General features: G+C 37.9%; 1 long non-coding RNA gene across 2 annotated transcripts in view; it reads left to right on the top strand.

Moving 5' to 3' along the window:
* LOC125259447 overlaps positions 1-20618 on the top strand; it is a 33359-nt gene extending 12741 nt beyond the window's left edge. For both annotated transcript variants that reach the window (XR_007182808.1, XR_007182809.1), the window contains exons 4-6: positions 4925-5025; positions 15369-15518; positions 19660-20618. This is a non-coding gene — a long non-coding RNA (uncharacterized LOC125259447). The remainder of the gene's footprint in view (positions 1-4924; positions 5026-15368; positions 15519-19659) is intronic.
* Positions 20619-21426: the final 808 nt, after the last annotated feature.

The following is a 21426-nucleotide window of genomic DNA, read 5'->3' as shown; positions in this document are numbered from 1 at the left end:
AAAATGGACAGTGACCAGGGGGCTGTATGCTGCAAAAAGACACAAAATCACCATGAAAGTACATTGTCCAAAATATCTTCTTTATTGTTCCATGGAAGAAAGAAAAATCATACGGAATTCAAATGACACAAGAGCAAGAAAATTGGTAGATTTTTTGGGTGAACTGTTCTTTTAATGTTACAAAGATTTGGAAGTATGCATCACAATAACTTTGAATATAAATGTGATGAGGGAACGGCGCGAGGCCGGTGATAATGAGTGTCAGCTGCACGTTGCACCGGTCTTGAGTCTCTCACAGAGGAGCTCCAGAAGCATAAAAGGGGAGCGACGACAGTGAAGGACGAGAGAGGACCAGGCCTGGACTTTACTTTATGTTTTATTATGTTTGTGTGGCCGGCAGACGTCCATGAGGGCATTACTTTCCTTTTGTTCTTTGTTTATTTTATACATTAATGTTTGTTTAAACGTTCTCCGGTTCCCGCCTCCTCCTTCCCGTACATACGAACTGAGTTACAATATATAAGATCTTTTTTGTATAAATTCTAATTGAAAGCAGTGTACTTTTTGGAAACATAACAAGCACAGGTTTAAATCAGCCTGTTTCAGAGCCCCGAGACCTGCACTGACTATTTTTATATCTCCTTTGTATATTTGCCACTTAATGCCAGAAATGGCACTTGCTTTGGAGTAAAGAAAATCTGTTCAAAGCAGAGAGATATTGCATGTATCATAGTAGCCAAATGTTGAGAAATCATCTACTTCTGGCTTAATATGGAGGATTCGGCTTAAGGTGCCAATTTCTTTCTTAACACCTCTATTTGTATACTTTGAATGTGTTAGCTCAGTTTATTTAGAACAACAGTGTAAAGGTTTAACTTCATAGAAAAAAACAGTTCAGTGGCAGTAACATGCTAGAATACACTTGCATTTACTGCAAACACTCACTTGGCCAGGGGGTCCTGTTCCTGCGATATTGCTCAGTAGTAAACGTAATCTTGTGAACATCGCTGAATAAACCTCGCTGTGAGTCGTCTCCCTGTCTTTACTCCCTCTGGCAGTTCATTTTACATTTTATTATGCCTCATAAACAGAGCGAAATGAAAACTCGTTCCACGTGTGAGCATCTATGAGTAACAAACAATGCGATAGGCTGATTTGATGGCCTGAGTGATTGATTTAGAGGAAGGCAAATTAGTCTCGCGGGATGTGTATGAGTTCGGGTCACCTGCTCTCGCTGCATGAGATGGTGGGATATATTTAGAATATGGAATGATTGATTCTGGCTTTCATTAGGTTTATGTTTATGTTTGGATGCTGCATATGCAGATACGCTTCACATGTTGGTCATACGAGAGCAGAAACTGTTTTTAGAGAATGTGTGTGCCTTTTCTCCCATCACCTATAAATAAATAATGCCTTTCTCCTGGCTCAAGAAATCAGCTTTGACATATATGCTTAATCACTGAAATATGCAAATCAACTGAATACCGGAGGCTTTATGTTCTTGAAATTATTATAAGGGGTCGTGAAAATGAGTGTGTGTGTGTGATAGAGAGTTGGAGAATGAGATCTAGGCTTAAAAAAGAGGGGGATCTGAAAGAAATAAGCTTGAAATGGGATTCATTTAAATAGACCTCACTAATTTTGTCCAACATTAATTTGAGCTATTTAAATCATGTTAGTGTGCCAATTAGCTGACCTAATCTAAGCTAGCTGAAACGCCTGCCATGATTGCCGAGTTATTTGTGTATCTGTTAGTAACTCTAATTCATTCTGACTTCTCTTGGCTGTGAAGACGGGCCTCCACACACACACACATATACGCTGTCAAGCATTAATTGGCCCCCGCTAATCATTTATGAGCACTAAGTTCATTATTTTCGGTAAGTCGCCATGCCGTCCACACCTCTAAGCATGCATGACTGCTTTAAACACTCTTGGTCACAAGCCACAACAGAAGATATTAAGTGGTTTAACGTGTTAGTGACGCTCTATTTGCGGAGATAACGTTTAGTTATGAGGTGCACAATTCAATTACGGGGAAAGGTACAAAATGCTGGAAAAATCAAATTTGCTCTCCGTGCTAAATGACAGGGATATTTGAACGGTAAGCAGATACAGGCTGTTTGATCTTCACACAGGTTCTGGTGTGTGTTAGATCGTTCCTGCTAATTAAGACTCCTATCAACAGTGTTACTCTGCCTTCTCCTCAGTAATGTGAACAAATATGATTAATGGGAAGAAAGAGGAGAACGAAAGAGTGACTGAATGGGTGGAGAGAGAGACAGAGAGAGCAAAAGAGAGAGAGAAAAAAAGAGTTGCATGGTTTGCCCCTTTCAGTATACTGGTTCTATAAAAAAAAAAAAAAGGAACCTAAATATTTGATTTGTATATTTTACAAATATCTTTTAATGAAATATTTGACTTTCCGTTTCCATTAATGGTTCTTTACTATCAGTGTAATCTGATTTGTGATTACTTTTATATCAAATAAATTATATATCAATTCATTATATACACATTACCATTCCAAGGTTTGGGGCAGTAGGATTTTTAATGTTTTAAAAGAAGTCTCAACAAGACTATATTTATAAAATGTTTACAAAAAATACAGTAAAAACAGTAATATTGTGAATTATTATTATTCTAATTATTATGATTTCAAATAACTACACTCTATTTAAAGCTATTTTAAAATGTAATTTATTCCTGTGATGCAAAGCTGGATTTTCAGCATCATTACTTCAGTCTTCAGTGTCACATGATCCATCAGAAATCATTCTGTTATGCTGATTTGCTGCCCAAGAAACATTTCTTGAAACATTTTACTGCCTAATATTTTTGTGGACACCGTGATGCAATATTTTCAGGATTTTTTGATGAATAAAATGTTCAAAAGAACAGAAGAATTCAAAACAGAAATATTGTTTAACATTATAATTAACATTATATTAGTTATTTAGAATACTTTATACTATATTTCAGACTAATTATTGGTTTGTAAATGTTTAAACACCTTTTCGAGTATTTCTGATTTGTTTTATCTGAAATAATCTCATCACATGGCAACAAATTGTTAAAGGTGGGGAATACAATCAGGTATATAGTGAAGCAAAATCCACCTATGCTCCCAAGAGTGGTGTTGAGTGTAATTCAAAAGTGTTCTGTCTATGAGTCTTTGATTTTAAAAACTCATAATAGTCATCAAGAATAATTAGTCTTTTTTTTTTATTATTATTGTCTCTTTCTTTACTCCCTGGAGAAAACAAAAGTTTACCTGGAAGAGTGCTCACTAAGAGAGAGAACAAATGAATCCTCCGCACCTGTCCTCTTAAAGGTGCCCAAGAATGCTTTTTCACAAGATGTAATATAAGTCTAAGGTGTCTCCTGAATGTGTCTGTGAAGTTTCAGCTCAAAATACCCCATAGATTTTTTTAATTAATTTTTTTAACTGCCTATTTTGGGGCATCATTAACTATACACTGATTTTTTCAGCGCGCCGCCCCTTTAAATCGTGTGCTCCCTGCCACACGAGCTCTCGACTACAGCGCATTTACAAAGTTCACACAGCTAATATAACCCTCAAATGGATCTTTACAAGATGTTCGTCATGCATGCTGTGTGCATACATCGAATCATGTGAGTAAATTATTTATTTTGATGTTTACATTTGATTCTCTATGAGTTTGAGGCTATGCTCTGTGGCTAACGGCTAATGCTACACTGTTGGAGAGATTTATAAAGAATGAAGTTGTGTTTATGCATTATACAGACTGCAAGTGTTTAAAAATGAAAATAGCGACGGCTCTTTTCTCTGTGAATACAGTAAGAAACGATGGTAACTTTAACCTCATTTAACAGTACATTAGCAACATGCTAACGAAACATTTAGAAAGACAATTTACAAATATCACTAAAAATATCATGCTATCATGGATCATGTCAGTTATTATTGCTCCATCTGCCATTTTTCGCTGTTGTTCTTGCTTGCTTACCTTGTCTGTGCACAGATCCAGACGTTAATACAGCCTTTCCTTGTCTAATGCTCGAACATGGGCTGGCATATATGCAAATATTGGGGGCGTACATATTAATGATCACGACTGTTACGTAACAGTCGGTGTTATGTTGAGATCCGCGTGTTTTCCGGAAGTCTTTTAAACAAATGAGATTTACATAAGAAAGAGGAAGCAATGGAGTTTGAAACTCAATGTATGTCTTTTCCATGTACTGAACTCTTGTTATTCAACTATGCCAAGATAAATTCAATTTTTCATTCGAGGGCACCTTTAAGAACCAATCCTCTGGAGAGACTGAAAAAAAAGATACATTTCCTTTGAGTAATATAGTTACAAATTGGATAGTAATTTCCTTTACAGTTTTTCGAAGTACAAACTAGGAACAGGACAGTCATTGTAATAATATCTTGAATAACCTTTAGAAAGAGACAATCATGAAGGAAAACAGAACATTTAAAGAGGGTTATATGTCTGTCTTTTTTTATTCTGTTCTGTTCAAGAAAGTTGGAGGCAAAATAGTTGCCTTCAGGGTTAATTATCACAAAATGATGTTAATTTCTATGTCAAGTGTGATATGGAATACAACCAAATGGTACTATTTTGTACATAGAGACAGATCGGATGATGAAAGAGAATGGTAAAAGGAGTATCGCTCTTCAAAGGGTTTTTCCTTCTAAGTGGTATCAGTGGTATAAATCACTTTCTCTGTTCTGTATTTCAAGTGCATGTCTGCAGAACAAATACGATCTATAATGTAACCGATTCATATGGTTTGTGTATTTTAAATCTGTCTATGCTAGTGAGACCTTGTGACACAATTCACATTCCAGGGAAAAAACTAATACCTACATTCTCTAAAGCTCAGAAAGTCTACCTTTTCTGTCTTCTGTGTTTTCCCCCCTCAGATTGACCTGCATTCTATTTCCATGGGAACAGTTTGCCCACATTGGATCAGCATCCCCAGAAATGGGCAGTTGTGTTTTAGGAGAGCTCTGCCCTGAAGCAGGTATAAGGCTTGATATTGAAATGTTGGATTTAAGCAATGGGAAAAAAAAATTCTATGGTCCACTCGAATCCCCAAGATTCGAAATGGCAGTTGGACCCACAAAGGGATTTTGCTGGCTCTACTGCATAGGTTAGGCAATTTTCTCACAGTAGCTATTGATTTCTGTTTTAAACTGTTTTAATTCTACTGCATAGAATTTCTGTAATTGGTCTGTGAGGCATTAGCAAATAAGAAACTGCTACAACGTCAACAACAAAAATATCTGATTGCCAGAAAATCGACAAATCGACATACCATTCCTCATTGAACAATGACAGTTACTTAAATCAGTGATTAGACTTGCATGAAATAACTGATAATGATCAAAAGGTACAAGTGAGTTCAAGAGAGAAAAACTGTGATTTAATTGACTTGATTTTTTCCCCCTCATGTGCTCTGTGTAAACATGATAAATTTATAGATTTGATGAAAGCAAACAGTCACAGGAGGCTATGTGTTACAGTTTTACCATGGGTAAAGGGCTTTCTTAGTCATGACGTGAAGTGTATATATTGCTTTTTCAAAGATATGTTAAATATACAATTAAGGATTGTCACACAAGCAAGTTCTATTGTTCAGAATAACAGCATTGACCACATGTAATTACAACTGTTGATATTCAGAACAACGCCAGTGTTTTGAATGAATCGATGAAATGATTTAGTGACTCATTCTAAGGACAGTCACTTTTATTGTTCCTGAATGAATCATTGTTTTGAACAGATCAATTGTGTGAATTAGGATAGTCAATTGTATTTTTTCCCAAATGAATAAGTGTGTTGAACAAATCGACTGTGTGAATGATTCAGTTTGGAAGGACATGAGGGTGAGTAATTAATGACACAAATTTCATTTTTAACTAACTCTTTAAAGGTGATAGAGAGGATTTTTCGTCGACTGAGAATCCAAAGACTGTTACTGAGTTTTTGAAATGAGTGCATGCGTAAGAACAACCCCCCTCCTTCACAGCTCATTTCAAAGGAACGCCTCCCAAAACTCGTGCACGAGTATTGGAACACGAGTGTTTACCACTGGCATTCGCTGTGTTGCGTTTTTTGGATTCATTATGTCGGACTCACCGCAGGTAACTCATAATCTGCAGTTGTTACTCCTGTCTCCTGACAAAAACACTGCATGCGGCGCCTGTGGAGTGTGGAAAGTTACTGGAGCGCGCAGCCGCGCTCGTCTCACAAGGAACATCACGGCAGTGATTGACAAGCCAGAGGGCCAATCCGCGCACGTCTCTCACAAGGAACGTCACGGCAGTGATTGACAAGCCAGAGGGCCAATCGTTTACGCGATGATCGCATAAACGATTGGCTGATGTTTTTAAGGCCCTACCTCGTGCACAGATGATGTATATTATTACTTTCAGTGCACCTAATAAATAGTCTTTTATCAGTTAGTAAAGACAGTTTCAAGTAATATTGCAAAAATGTATAAAACAAAACATCCTCTTTAGCACCTTTAAGTGTGCATCCACTAGATATTTTACCAGCCCATACGGCCATGGGAGAGGATTTGTGAATTGCAGTAGTGACACAACTGACACTGGTAGGTCACATGCAGGGCCGGCGCGTGCTGCCTAGGGCGGCAACACAGTCAGGGCAGCAAGAAAGAGAGGGATTTCGTTTTTAATTTAATTAATGTATTTTTTATTTTTTTGGACATTCGTTTGGAATTATTTCACTTATATCAAAAAGTTATCATCTGATTAGTTATTCTAAATCTAAATTATATTTCCTTTATTCTACCAAGTAGCTGCCAATACCCGCCCGCCCCAACCAAGAGCTGCATATGGGTCTATCCAAAGAATACACACTAACAAGAAGCGACACTCAATAGAACTTTTCATTGCAACACCCCAGCAGCAGCCCTGCGTTTCTGCCATTTGGGGGTGCTTTGTTTTTTTTAAAAAAAAAAAAAAAGAAAAGAAAAAGAAAGCTGAAATCCAACCTGAATGAGGACAACACAGAATAAAATACTATCACTAGTGATCATCAAATCCTTTTAACAGTTTATTTTACAGGCTTTGTGTAAGCCTTCCATTTTTTTCACAAAACTATTTTGCTCTCTAGAAATTCAGTCAGTTTGGGTTAAAATTCTTTAAAAGATCTAGTATTAGCATTAGGCTTATACACTGAATTAATACCAACATATGACATTAAATTAAGGACATGCATCAGAAAAATTGGGAATGTTGGACAATAAATATATGACTATAACAGCTTGATTTTGCAGTGTTGTCTAATGTCCGTTAAAGAAAAAGTGTCCAAAAGTGTGAATTATGCGATAACGGACACAGCAATGCATTATATATATACTATTACTCCACTAGGTCTGAAATATATTGTTCGCTGCAAACATGATGATTTATTAATTATTAATTTACTATTAATAAATGTGTAAAGTTGCATAAAATGGAAATACTCAAAGTAGGCTAACTACGTTACCTCAGACGGTTTAATGGTTGGATTCCACAACTGGTAAATTAAAACTATAAGACAATACAACATTTACTGTAGGTGCCATAAAATTTACTGATGATTTCATTTGAAAAATGTTCTTTTGCGCTTCTGATTTGGCAGTGAAATTCGCCGATTTTGGGTGCGTAAGATATGAAAGATTCTATGGTCCAGTTAGTATTTTCACCCCATAATGACGGCCGCGCTACCGGAGCGCCATCTAGTGGCCGTTTCCCAAAAAGCATCGGAGTGTGGCTTCTTGGGTTCTATACTCTTTGGTCTATCTGTTGATTTCGCAATGGTGAATCAGAGGGGTTTAATTTAGCACTGAACAAAAACAAAACGTTTTGAGCGGTGAGTGGACTCTGAGTTAGATCTTAGATCGGGCCCAACAAATCAAGCCCGACCCTACCCGAGCCCGAGCACGTTGTGTCCGAGCCCGGCCCGGCCCGACACGTCCACTGTAATTATGAGCCCGAGCCCGATTTAAACCCGACCATTTTTAATATGTGGGCCGTTATAACCAGGGGCGGCGCCACATTTTTTTTTTTTTTTTTAACGCAGGTGCTGCTGTGCTAGATCATAAGCTACAGGGGAGAGCTGCGCAGTTATATAAATTATATAAATACTATTAATAAATGAGCAAAAATTGGCCACTCAATATTAAATATTAAATTAGGCTATTTTAATTATAATAAAGTTTTAATTTTATTAAATTGAACAAGCACAACATTCAGCATTCAATCAAATATTCTTAAAGATTAATTATTATTAATAATGTTACTTCAACCTATTGTTATTTTAACATAATATGTGTGTGAGCAACAAGCAAGATGTGCATTTGTAAATTCGGTGACAGCGTGTGTTACGAGTTTCAAATGGTGTAAGTGTGTCCGTGGCGCGCCAGCGCCTCCATGTCAATATTATATTGTCTGCTATATTGCTTTTTATGTATTAAATCCAGGTAATTGGATGATGAAAAATGTATTAAAATTAAGATACAATTAATACTAAACGAAATTCACTTTAAAGAAAATCTTTCTTCAAAACAAAACTTAACAAACTTGAAACTAAATGTGCTTATTTAATGGCTAAAACACGTAGGCTATAGCTAGACTCTCTTTTTGTACAAATTGCAGCACATTCATTTAATTCTGAATTTTGCATATGTAAGTTGAAAAGCATTTGTTTGTGCATAGTAAAACATATCTGTAACATTTATCAAGTTCATAATTGTGCGTGCATTAATTAATTATTATCTTAATGAATAATACGACAAGGAAGAAGCATGTAAACTGCGTTGTTTGTTTATTAAAACTAGTTTAAAATGTTTCCATACCTCCGATTTTCCTCCAGACTTGCTCAAAGTTAATTCTCCTGTTTTAATTTTTTTCTTTGGTTCTTCAAGCTCCATGTTGTACTTAAGCCTCGTTTCGGCTCCGACAAGGTTTTGTACCGTCTTCTGAGGGGTGTCAACTCACACCAGAAGCATTTCAGAAGTGAAGCGGCTGGATTCGCGAGACCACTAGATTTGCCTGGCAAACATTGTTTTCGTTAATTTTTTCATGTTTTTAATGGCTAAATGGTTATATTTTGTCCGGTTTGATTGCGTTTATTGCTATGCCATACTTTATTTTGCTGTAGCCACAGATGAAGTTAACACACAACAAAAACCAAGAAATTTCAAGTTCGAATCTCTTGTCGTCAGTTTCTGGCATTGTATTAATGTGAAATATGAGCGGGAGTTTACTCAGGGTGATTATTTTGACTTTATTTTGTATTTCAGCTGCGCGTCTTGGACGCGGCGTCCGTCAAAAATAGGCGAGGCGCCTATCTTTAGCGAAGTGGCGCGGTGAGCCGCTTCTGGGACGCTTCTCAAACGCACCGCGGCGCGGCTGGTGTAAACACGAGCATTGACTAGAGTGGCCGCGTATCAGCTCCAGTAGCCGCGTCGCAGCCGTGACGCGCCGCACGCGTGCAGTGTAAACGAGGCTTTAAACGAGGCTTTAAGCTACTGAATAGTACAACACGCACAGCAGGTGTGATGCGTTACGCGTGCGAGACTGCGAGTGCGAGTGGACGAGACGCTGCGCATGACACGTGACGTGCTTTATCAAGGGCCCGACCCGACCCGGCCCGAGGACGGTGGCGGGAAATATCGGCTCGGGCTCGGGCAGAGAATCTAAGCTCTACTCTGAGTTCTACACGCTCACAAATCCTCTCATAATAACAAAGTGTATACATTATGTAAATAAGAGATTCATTGTGCTGACATACTATTCATTTATTATAACAGAACTTTGTGAGATCACGATGAAGTAGCCTAATATGACAGCTTTTTAGTGAATAGAGGGAGCTCTCTTTGCGCGCTTTCTGACATGCCAAATCCCTTAACAGTATGATTATTTTTCTGTTAAAATTAACAGTGGTTTGTGAACGTAGACGCTTTAATAACAAATGATTTATCAGGAGTGTTTATGCTGGGTTGTGTAGGTTGTGCGACGACACGTAAATTTAAACTATAAAAGGAAATGTATGTGTTTTTAAAGGGGAACTTCTCTGCCTTCCCTTGGAGTTCACCAAAGCGGAGGAGAGGCGTAGCTCACCTTTTTGTGTGTGTAATATTTAAATGCGCCATATATTTATAACCTCTATTTATAATGAAGCGCTGTGCATGCACAAGTGACGGGATTTTGAGTATGAGGACCGCTTGCACACTGTCGCTTCGCCACTACTAGAACTACCACCGATTTGCCGGTTTCGTGTGTCTAATTGAAAATGAACTAGAGACTTGTGCTTTGCGGGTCCCGTGTAAAACTGTCTTTATGTCGAAGTAAGCTACTGCCGGCCACTTTTATCAGTGGCCCACCAGGAATTTTCCCGAATCTTACAGGAGATATTCTTACTAGCTATATAATATAATACAGCGTTTGCATTTGCACTTAAAGCTGCTGTCCGCAATTTTTCCTCTTTGTCGCCATCTTTGTTTGAAACATGCGATTGCAGTCCAGTCATATCCATATCCATATCATGTCCAGTCGGCACAGCTAGTCAGCGCGAATGAATCTAATGTTTGCTGTCAGTCACCGCACCGGTGTGGATACTGTACTTCAGAATCACAGATTCTACATCTTGAAAGTATGACCAATATAAGAATTTTCACTGGAAAATATCATCTGAACAAGTAAGTAACATGTTTGCCACTTTTGTTTTGACCAACTGAGGAAAAAAGCATTAGGCCTACAATAAATCGCGCTGCCAATGATGATTAAATCTAACGATCGCTTAGCTCGGATCATGCCAAACCGTGTAAATTATTATTACTGTTATATTGTTCTCAAATTGTTATTGTTAACAACATCAGCATTGCGTGACTGTGTATTTAGTGTGTATTAGCGTTACCTGTAGATTTCAATTTCTGTAAGGTTAGTCACTCCACAGTCCAAGTCTTTTGCTTTTTGGCTACGGGTGAATCTCCAGTTGTCACTGATGATTGTCATTTGGATCTTTCTGGATTACAATCCGCCATCAAAATTATTAGTTTAATTATTTCAGCTGCTGTGAGAAAAGGCTATAAATGTGCCGCTACCGGCAGCATCCTCACATGATATCACTGACTAGCCTCTCGACGGGTCTCCTTCCTTTGTTTACGGACGTGATGTAATGACGCACAGAGGAACTGCTGCATGCTCGAATTTCCCGCGGAAATCCGCCATGTCGCTCTTATTATAAAACATTATTACAAGCTTACCGTTGTGAATCGAGACAAGATAATTAGATAGTTTTGAACACTGGCTGGTTATGTACTTGATTTTGATTTAGGATAATTTTTAGCCAAAAAAAAGTTGCGGACTACAGCTTTAAGGGTAGTTTTTTACGTTGCAGAATAAAGAAAAAAAAAAAAAGAAATCCGAAAACTTGCTTCTACATGCTTTTATTTTAGTGTAAGTTTATTAATAAATCTATAAACAAAACCTCCAGTCTTTCACATGCATCTCAAAGATCGAGTTTAATTGTGAGTGTGAAGTGGGGGCGGCATGATGGCGTTCTGCCTAGAGCAGCAGTTGAGCTTGTGCTGGCCCTGGTCACATGACAACGGCAAAATTATGTACGTCATAGTAGTTACTTTTTCAAAAGAAGTACTCATATTATGTGAGTTGAGACTGAATGAATCATTGTTTTTGTACGAATTGTTTGAGCTATCGATTCGTTCACTCATAAAGACAGTCTTGTTGCCACCTGTTGGCATAAACATGTAACTTGCAGAGTCAGTGAACCACTAAATTTGAGGACCACAGTTTGATCATTTCAAATTTAATTGAACGGAACAGTTGTAATGGAACAGTTGTTTCTGAACTGAAGCTGTCTTCTTATAATAATTAAGTCTAAAATTAATAATTACACATGCTACATTTTTATTTTGTTTTCTGTTATATTAGTTATGGGGTACTTTGGAAAGGCCTTTCCATTATCCACAAACTCATTTTCTACAAAGACTACAGAAACATGCCCTGTTGCATTCACTGGCATTGCTTTAACGCTGAACACAATGAACCTTGTATTAAAATGTTGTGAAATGCCCTTTTAATGGAAAAGGCTGCTGCGGGTGTTAAACAAACCTCCCTTCAACACCAGCACTCTCTCTAACACATTACATGCTCACCAAAAAGTCGGATCACAGTGTAATTTTATATAATCAAGTATAAAGGGATGCACAGATTCATTTCCTCTTTTCTCTAAATGTAGTTTAGAATTACAATCCAGCAAGACATTATATCAAGCTTTATCAGGCGAAGACTGAACTAATGGACTCAACTTTTAATTTTCGCACAACAGCTGTATTTGTTTTTTATTGACACGAGACAAAGGGTTAACAATAGATGTATCAAGGAAATCGCCCACATATGACATTAGGTCCACTTTTAAAATAGTCTTACGCCTGGCCGTGTTCCTCTGAAGTCTCATGCGAGTGCCTGGTGCATGGTCTCGCTTCTAAATATTCTCTTTTGCCAGGAGCGTGCGCAGCTCGGATATGAAAGCATGGCATGGCATCTTCTTGAACCAAATGATAAAAGAGTGCCACTGCAAAAACCCAGAGGGCCTCCAATGCTTTCATTTAGTGAAGGGGCAGCCGAAGCAGAATCTATCATTAATGAAGAATGAAGTAGAGGAAAAGATCTCTTCTAAATTTACAGGTCTAATAAGATATGCTTCAACAGTTATAATAAAGTAGGGTCAAAGTTGCTGCTTTTATGAATTTTTTACTTGTGTTTATTTATTTAAAGCAAGTTCAACTTGGTTTAACAAACTATTTCACAGGCATTTTTATAGCGTTTATACACTGATGATCTCATCAGTACATCCTGTTCAGCTTTTGGCTTTCAGCTTTTATATTAGTAAATCTATAAAATTATTTAGTGCGGATATGTGACAGATGTTGCAGTCCAAATATCAACGAGTTTTCCTGGTATATTTTTTCAGCAGATATAGTTAATAGTATAACAAATATAGTTTATTACTGTCATTGCAACCTGCGTCATTTGAGATAATGCGAGTGTTCGTTTGCCCATAATCTCTCTCTCTCTCTCTCTCTCTCTCTCTCTCTCTCTCTAAGTGTGTGTGTAATTTTAGTATGTCCTCATTAAGTAGCGGTGGCTGTGCTGGGTCAGGGCTGCTGGCCTCATTTAAAATCTAAATGCTCAACATTTCTCCTTTCTCTCTCGCGCTCCCCGTCTCATTCTCATTTAAATTTTTCTTGTCTTATTTCATTTTCCTCCCCGATGTATCCATTCCAATTAACACCATCTTCATTATCTACCTTGTATCTCTTTCTCTCTTTCTCTCCTATTCTGTTTCTGCCAACCTGTTACACTCTCTCTGTCTAATTTTTTTTCCTTCTTTGTCTTTAGACTATAGGCAATTTTTACTTGAGTGAAGAATTCTCTTTCTATTTTATAGAGATACTATTTATCTTATAGCCCGCAGGGAATCAAACACCTACATGAATTCCGCTCTGTGCGATAAACTTCTTAATAAGGATAAAAAGGTTTGACACATTATGCTTTTCTGCATTAGCACAACACAGTAAACACAGTAACTGAATACAAAAAAAAAAAAAATATATATATATATATATATATATATTTTTTTTTTTTTTCTGTGTATGAAGAAACCTCTTAATGGAACAAAATAATTGAAGTGTAAAGAGCATGGGTTGGGAGGGAAAAAAATGAAAATGGCATGATAAAAAAAGAAAAAGAAAAAGAGAGGCAACGCAGGTGATTTAGCTGAATGCCGTTTAGTGCTTTTTATGAAAAGTAACTGTTTTGACAATCACCGCACAGATGTTTGAATTCTAAAAAGTGGCATGCAAATGACAGAAATCCAGAGAGATGCAGTGCAGGTTTGAGTTTCTGTAATGGCCACAAACTACAGAATGAATGAGTAGTGGTATGCTGAACAGATTTAAAGGATTAGTTCACCTAAAAATGAACATTTTGTCATTAAATTCTCACCCTCATATCGTTCCAAACCCGTAAGACATTATTTCATCTTCTGAACACAAATGAAGATCTTTTTATGAAATCCGAGAGCTTAATTGACAACCTATGTAACTTTGACAAACTACCACTTTCGAGCCCCAGAAAGGTAGAAATCATAAAAGTACTGACTCAATTTTTTTTCTTACCACTTTATTTACAAAATATTAATCTCCAATGTGCTTTCTCGATGCATGCGCGTTGTGTTGTCGCCTGAACACTTGGAGATTCATATTTTAATTCCTTCAAATTAATACAGTACATTGTGCCCTATATTTATGGTTTATTTTTTTTAGACCGTAGTTGCGTAGCCTGTCAATGGAGGGACAAAAAGCTCTCAGATTTCATCAAAAAGATCTTCATTTGTGTTCTGAAGATGAACGAATGTCTTATGGTGCGTTCACACCGGACGCAAATGAAGCGGTATAAGCGCGAGTGATTTACATGTTAAGTCAATGCAAAGACGCGAATTGACATCCTGCGGCGCGAATGACGCAAGTTGAAAAATCTGAACTTTGGCGAATTTCCGCGCCGCGTTAACCAATCAGGAGCTTGCTCTAGTAGTGACGTGACGTAGCGAGCTGAGGCAGAAATTCGAAACAACAATGGAGGACAAAATCATCGTCGCTATACATCTTCATACATTTATAGAAACAGAAATAAAAAGGATCGTGTTTGAAAGAAAGTGTGTGAGGATGTCGGACAATCTTAGAAGTTGTAAAAAACGGCCTTTACTCAATTTGAGCTATATATATATATATATATATATATATACATATTAAGACTACAAGCCAACTAAAGACGACCAATTGAGCTTATTCGCTGTAATTTACAATTATTTCCCCACTGACAAGTTGTGTTTAATCAGAGGAAGTGTGCAGAAAGCAGTGGGAGAGTCTGGGACACATAAAGGAGCGGGAGAGCCACTCTCATGACGCGAATTCGCGTCTGTTGTGAAGGGATTTTCACGCGCGAATGAAGCGAGTAAACTCAAAATGTTCAAGCGTCCAACTACGCGCGAATAGCGCGATTTATTCGCGCAAGTCGCGTCTGGTGTGACCGCAGCATTATGGATTAGATTGATAAATAGCATTTTAATATTATCGTTATTTTTGAGAAGATTTGCGAATGCGTGAGAGTATCCAGCAAACAAAAAACAAACAGTAGTTTATGCTACATCAGAAGTGGTACTGTAATGAAATAATATGGGACAAACACATTTTGTGCTTTCCTGACATCAGGAAATTTGTTTGAGTAGATAGAGTATAAGTTAATAGATGCATTTGTTTTATGTTTGCAGATGAAGCACCAGCGTACACATTAATATTTCCAAATCAATGCTCCTGACAAGTTTGACTGCACAGATGGCAAAAAGTGGCCAAGATGAATAAGACACTTCAAAAGGTGCCATGTAACGTCAAGAGTGAACAAGAGAGTTGAGGAATTCCAGGTTAGTTCCGATGTATTATTGTTGATGAATATTTTGTGAGAACGTATAATGTCATTTTTGAGAGGCCCAAGTTTAATGGCCATAGACAAGAACATGGAGAGTCAGCAGATACCTTCATACATTAATTTTGGAATTTTTTAATATGTTGTCATTGGCATAAAAGACATGACACTTCCAGAAAAACTCCAACAGGAGCATTAATGGTAAGCAGAAGCATCAGCCAAGTGTAACGGAGTGAGATAGTGAAACAGCAGCAGGATGTTGTAGAGCATTTCTCCACAGACTGAGGAAAAGAGTGATGTTGATGCAGTCTCATGCCCAGTGAAAAGAAAAAAAAAAACAAAAAAAACAAAAACAATAATGCATAAACTCAGGATGGCACACTTATATAACACTAAATGGGGACATTATCTTATTCAAAATAGTTACAAGAGCTGCAGTCACAGCTATTCTCACAAAGCTATTTTAATGTAAGGGATGAGCCTTTGATAGCAGCATAACTTTATGGCTCTAGTAATACTTCGCTACAGGAAGGACAAGTAAAGCAAAAGCACAATCAGTCAACTAGTCTTCATAAAAGTTTCAGTTCTTGGGCCTTACAGCTTGTGTAGTGGATAGATACAGTAAAACTTGCTGAAGAAAAGTTTAGTGAAAATGTCCGGGGTAATAATGCACTCAAAATAATTTTTTGCTGCTTGTTTAATTTAATTTAGACGAGCTAAAGCACCATGGACACTGAACATCTCATTATGTTTAATCCACCTACATTAGTAAAATGGAAGTTGAATTAATCTTTTTGTTTTGGTTTTGTAATCTTTTTGTTTTGTTTTGTACTTGAATCATTTTTGCTGGCATTTTGCTTTTAATTTCCAGCATGCTTTGCATGTGCCTGAATTGAAAGAGTAAATGTTGAAAGTGTTATTTTTTTGAGTAAAGAGAAACCGTTTAATGTTCAGTAATGTTGGAGATTTAGAAGAGGTTCTGTTATGTATGAGCTTTTGCATTGAAGAGTAAAGCTTGTGCATCACTCAGTAAGTAATAACGCCACTAATGCAATTGTTTTGACCTGTCTATTCTTATTTGCACTTCCTATAAAGTAAAAAAACAACAAAGAAATGTTAGATTTAGCACGTGACTATACTGTACACCGATCAGGCATAACATTATGAGCACTGACAGGTGAAGTGAATAACACTGATTATCTCTAGTGGGTGGGATATATTAGGCAGCAAGTGAACATTTTGTCCTCAAAGTTGATGTGTTAGAAGCAGGAAAAATGGGCAAGTGTAAGGATTTGAATGAGTTTGACAAGGGCCAAATTGTGATGGTTAGACGACTGTGTCAGAGCATCTCCAAAACTGCAGCTCTTGTGGGGTGTTCCCGGTCTACAGTGGTCATTATCTATCAAAAGTGGTCCAAGGAAGGAACAGTGGTGAACCGGCGACAGGGTCATGGGCGGCCAAGGCTCAGTGATGCACATGGGGAGCGAAGGCTGGCCCGTGTGGTCCGATCCAACAGACGAGCTACTGTAGCTCAAATTGTTCAAGAAGTTAATGCTGGTTCTGATAGAAAGGTGTCAGAATACAATATAATTGTTGTATATGGGGCTGCATAGCCGTAGACCAGTCATGCTGACCCTGTCCACCCCCGAAAGCGCCAACAGTGGGCACGTGAGCATCAGAACTGGACCATGAAGCAATGGAAGAAGGTGGCCTGGTCTGATGAATCATGTTTTTTTTTTTTTTTTTTTTAATTGTTTGACGCTTACCTGGGGAGCACATGGCACAAAGGATGCACAATGGGAAGAAGGCAAGTCGGCGGAGGCAATGTGATGCTTTGGGAAATGTTCTGCTGGGAAACCTTGGGATCCATGTGGATGTTACTTTGACACGTACCAACTACCTAAGCATTGTTGCAGACCATGGTCACACTTTTATGGATACGGTATTCCCTGGTGGCTGTGGCCTCTTTCAGCAAGATAATCCACCCTGCCACAAAGCAAAAATGGTTCAGGAATGGTTTGAGGAGCATAACAACGAGTTTGAGGTGTTGACTTGGCCTCCAAGTTCGCCAGATCTCAATCCAGTCGAGCATCTGTGGGATGTCCATAGAAAACAAGTCCGATCCATGGAGGCTCCACCTCGCAACTTATAGGACTTAAAGGATCTGCTGCTAACATCTTGGTGCCAGAAACCACAGCACACCTTCAGGGGTCTAGTGGAGTCCATGCCTTGACGGGTCAGGGCTGTTTTGGCAGCAAAAGGAGGACCAACACAATACTAGTAAGGTGGTTATAATGTTATGCCTGATCAGTGTATATGCACAGTGTTAGCTGTTTTCCTTAATGAAGTAGTTAAAGGTATAGTTCACCCAAAAAATTTCTGTCATCATTTAATCAACCTCAAATTGTTCCTGCTGAAAACAAAAGAAGATCTTTTAAAGAATGTTCATTAAATTAACTTAGCTGCTACTTTCCATGCACTTTTTCAGAGGGAAAACTAAAGCATTGGGCATATTCGTCTTCTGTGAACAGTAAGACCTGGCTTCTTTGATTTGATTGGTCATCTCACTCATTTTGACATAGATGACTGAAACAACTGTTGAGACAGAGCAACCTAAAAACCTTTTGTCATCCAAATAACAAACAAAGCTGCATGTAATGGAGTCAAAGTCCCTTACAAGAAAGTCTGTTCACTCGGCGGCCATATTTGCAATGCCTCCGGGCAGCTATTTCGGGCATCCAAGACCAAGTCGTATCTATTTGAATAGGGGATTCCTGAAATCTCAAAAACTGCGCTGTGCTCAGTTTACACTTATTCACTTCACACAAACATTATTGTGTAGTAATTTTAAAGGCTTGTGTTTCATTTTGTGCTATACCCTAGCTCACCTGTTATGCTGCAAAGATGAGAAGTGACTTTATCTGATGAATATTTTTCCTATTATTCGGTGGAATTTGTAGTGCAGCTTTCCCTGCATTTGGCAATGTAATATGTTTTTCCTCAGTAATTTTTGTGTTATCGCACACACAGGCCTAGCTGAAGGTTTGAGTGCCGTGCCGTGTGCTGTGTTGTTACCGAAAGAGCGCGCAAGAGCGAGAACACATGCACAAAACAGTTCTGTTAATAGCCTATATAAATTATATATAAATGTGCTCCCAATCTCGCACGCTCTTTCGGCCACAACACAGCAGCCGGCATGCAAACCTTATATAGTTTATATAGTTTTTCTTAGTAATAAACCCGAACCTGTTACGAACACGAAGCTATTCATGAAACCTCAACCCGACCCAAAACCCACGAGTTCTTCAGGACCCGTCAGGCTCGGGTCGGGTAGCAGATCTCTAGTGCTTCTCACTCGGTGGTGATAACGCCATCGTAGGGGTGATCTGAATCAACTCGTTTGAAGAGACTGCTTTTGATTTATGAAAATTATAAAAAAAAAAAATAAATGAGTGGTGAGTGGATTTTTACCAGGCTGGTTGTTCTTACTGTGGACACACATCGGTGTTCAAACACCTTATAAAAGTGAATTTTGCATAATAGGTCCCCTTTAACTAACATGAACAAAGATTCATATATACTGTAACAAAGGTAATGCTTATTGTTAGTTAATGTTAGGTAATGCATTAAATAACATTAACTATGGGGACCTTATTGTAAAGTATTACAAAAGTTTACTGACCTGAAAGCTTTGAACTGTAGTCTATGCCCATTATGACCACACTGTTATATAAAATTCCATGAAATCTAAGGTAAAAGACCACTAGCTGTGGTTGTGAGAAATTTACCGTGGAGTTCCATACAATGTTGGTGTGAGAATACAGAATTTGTGGACACTGTGTCATGCAGTCACAACTGCGTTCAAAGTGCAAATTGGGGAGAAATGTAAGTGGGAACTAGAGCATATAGAACAAATGAGAGTAATTTAAAGGATAGAATGGCCAAGAGAATTTTGTGCCGGTAAACCCCCCCACCCCAAAAAAATAAAAAATACAATATGCGTTGATCTAACTAAGCTCAATGAGGCAGTGTACAGAGAGCTGCATAATATTATCATCAGCAGCACAATTACTGGCTCAGTGGAATGAAGCAACTTTTTATGAACAATTGTTTTTTGTTTGTTTCTTTTTTCAATTTAGATGCACAGTCCTGCTTAGATGCACAGTCCTGCTTCTGGCAGATTCTTCTGGCACACCATTTGGCTCTGCTCTTACCCTTTGGCATCAGCTCTAGTCCAGAGCTCTTCCAGAGATGCATGTCTCAACTCTTAGATGGACTAACAGGGGTGACTTGCCATGCGGATGATTTGTTAGTTTGTGTGAAAAGATAAATCCCAACATGATGAACGGCTTACACTGGTCCTGTCATGACTTTGAAAAACAAATCTAACTCTAAATGAGACGTGTTCAGTTGCTCTGTCTGAAGATCTGTTTGTAGGCCACAAATGTTTCGGATATAAGAAGATTTCTAGGCATGACCTCGTGAATGAAGTTGTATTTAAATCCCATTACTCAGGACCAATGATATCATCCATATTATCTGTTAGAGGTTTAACGGTTCTCGGTAAAAAAATCAAACCATACCGTCCTCCACAAATGGTTCGGTACACACTTGTACCGCGGTTCATCTCAAATCTGACGATGCATACGCATCTATAATAAGGTTTGTTGAAAATAAATAAAACAGACACAGAGTTACCTAATGTATTTTTCTGTTGATGGATACACATTCTGGCTTCCCTTCAGCTTTGTTCAATGCGAGTGCCGTATGCTCTATACAGTATGACCAGGCATTTACGCCGTCGTCACCCAGGTGTTGATAGCACGCAAGCGCAGGTGAGAACTGAACAGCACACATTGCTATCTGTGTTTAAACTAAACTCATTTAAACCAATTTAAAGATTCTAGCGCAAGACACGAAAGAGAGCTCATGCTCTGTAAGAAGATTTGTGCAATCAAGTCTTGTGCTTAAACGGACACATTCATGCAAAAATTATCAACATGCCCATCTTGGCGAGTATCCTAGTAAACATAGTAGGTTATGAACTTATAAGTGAACTTATACACTCGAGAAAGAATGCATGTGTTCAGTATCAGTGTACTGGATTATGTCTTAAGGTGACAGCAGCCTAATATTCCTGCTGTCTGTATGTGTTTTTATTGTTAATCAAACAACAAAAGACAAGGAAATCACTCACTGCTCATAGCTTTTGTAACTTAATTAGTAATTAATAATGATTAATCTTTATTTATACAATGAAGAATTAAAAGGTTGAAAATTAAGGTTTTTGATGAAAACATTCCAGAATTTTCTCCATATAGTGGACTTCATTGGAGCCCAAACGGTTAAAGGTCAAAATTACAGTTTCATTGCAGCTTCAAAACGTTCTACACGATCCCAGATGAGGAATAAGGGTCTTATCTTCAGAAACCACTGCTCATTTTCTAAAAAAAAAAAAAAAAATATATATATATATATATATAAGTTTTAACAATAAATGCTCATCTTGAACTAGCTCTTTTCTTCTTCTCTATTAGAATTCCGGCAGTGTAGACACTGCTAAGTGTATTACTGCCCTCCACAGGTTAAAGTTTGAACTAATTGTTATATACTTGCACTAGAATATTGTATATGACAATTTAGTTCTAACTTTGACCTGTGGAGGGCAGTAATACACTTAGCAGTGTCTACACTGCTGGAATTCAAATAGAGAAGAAGAAGAGAGCTAGTTCAAGATAAGCATTTATGGTTAAAATGTATATATTTAAAAAAAAAAAAAAAATAGAAAATGAGTGAGGGTTTCTCTAGATAAAACCCTTATTTCTCATCTGAGATCACTGTAAACTGTAATTTTGACCTTCAACCGTTTGGGCTCCATTGAAGTCCACTATATGGAGAAAGATCCT

The sequence above is a fragment of the Megalobrama amblycephala genome, linkage group LG23 (assembly GCF_018812025.1).
Source record: "Megalobrama amblycephala isolate DHTTF-2021 linkage group LG23, ASM1881202v1, whole genome shotgun sequence".
Lineage (NCBI taxonomy): Eukaryota > Metazoa > Chordata > Actinopteri > Cypriniformes > Xenocyprididae > Megalobrama > Megalobrama amblycephala.
This window is presented reverse-complemented; position numbering and strand designations above follow the sequence as displayed.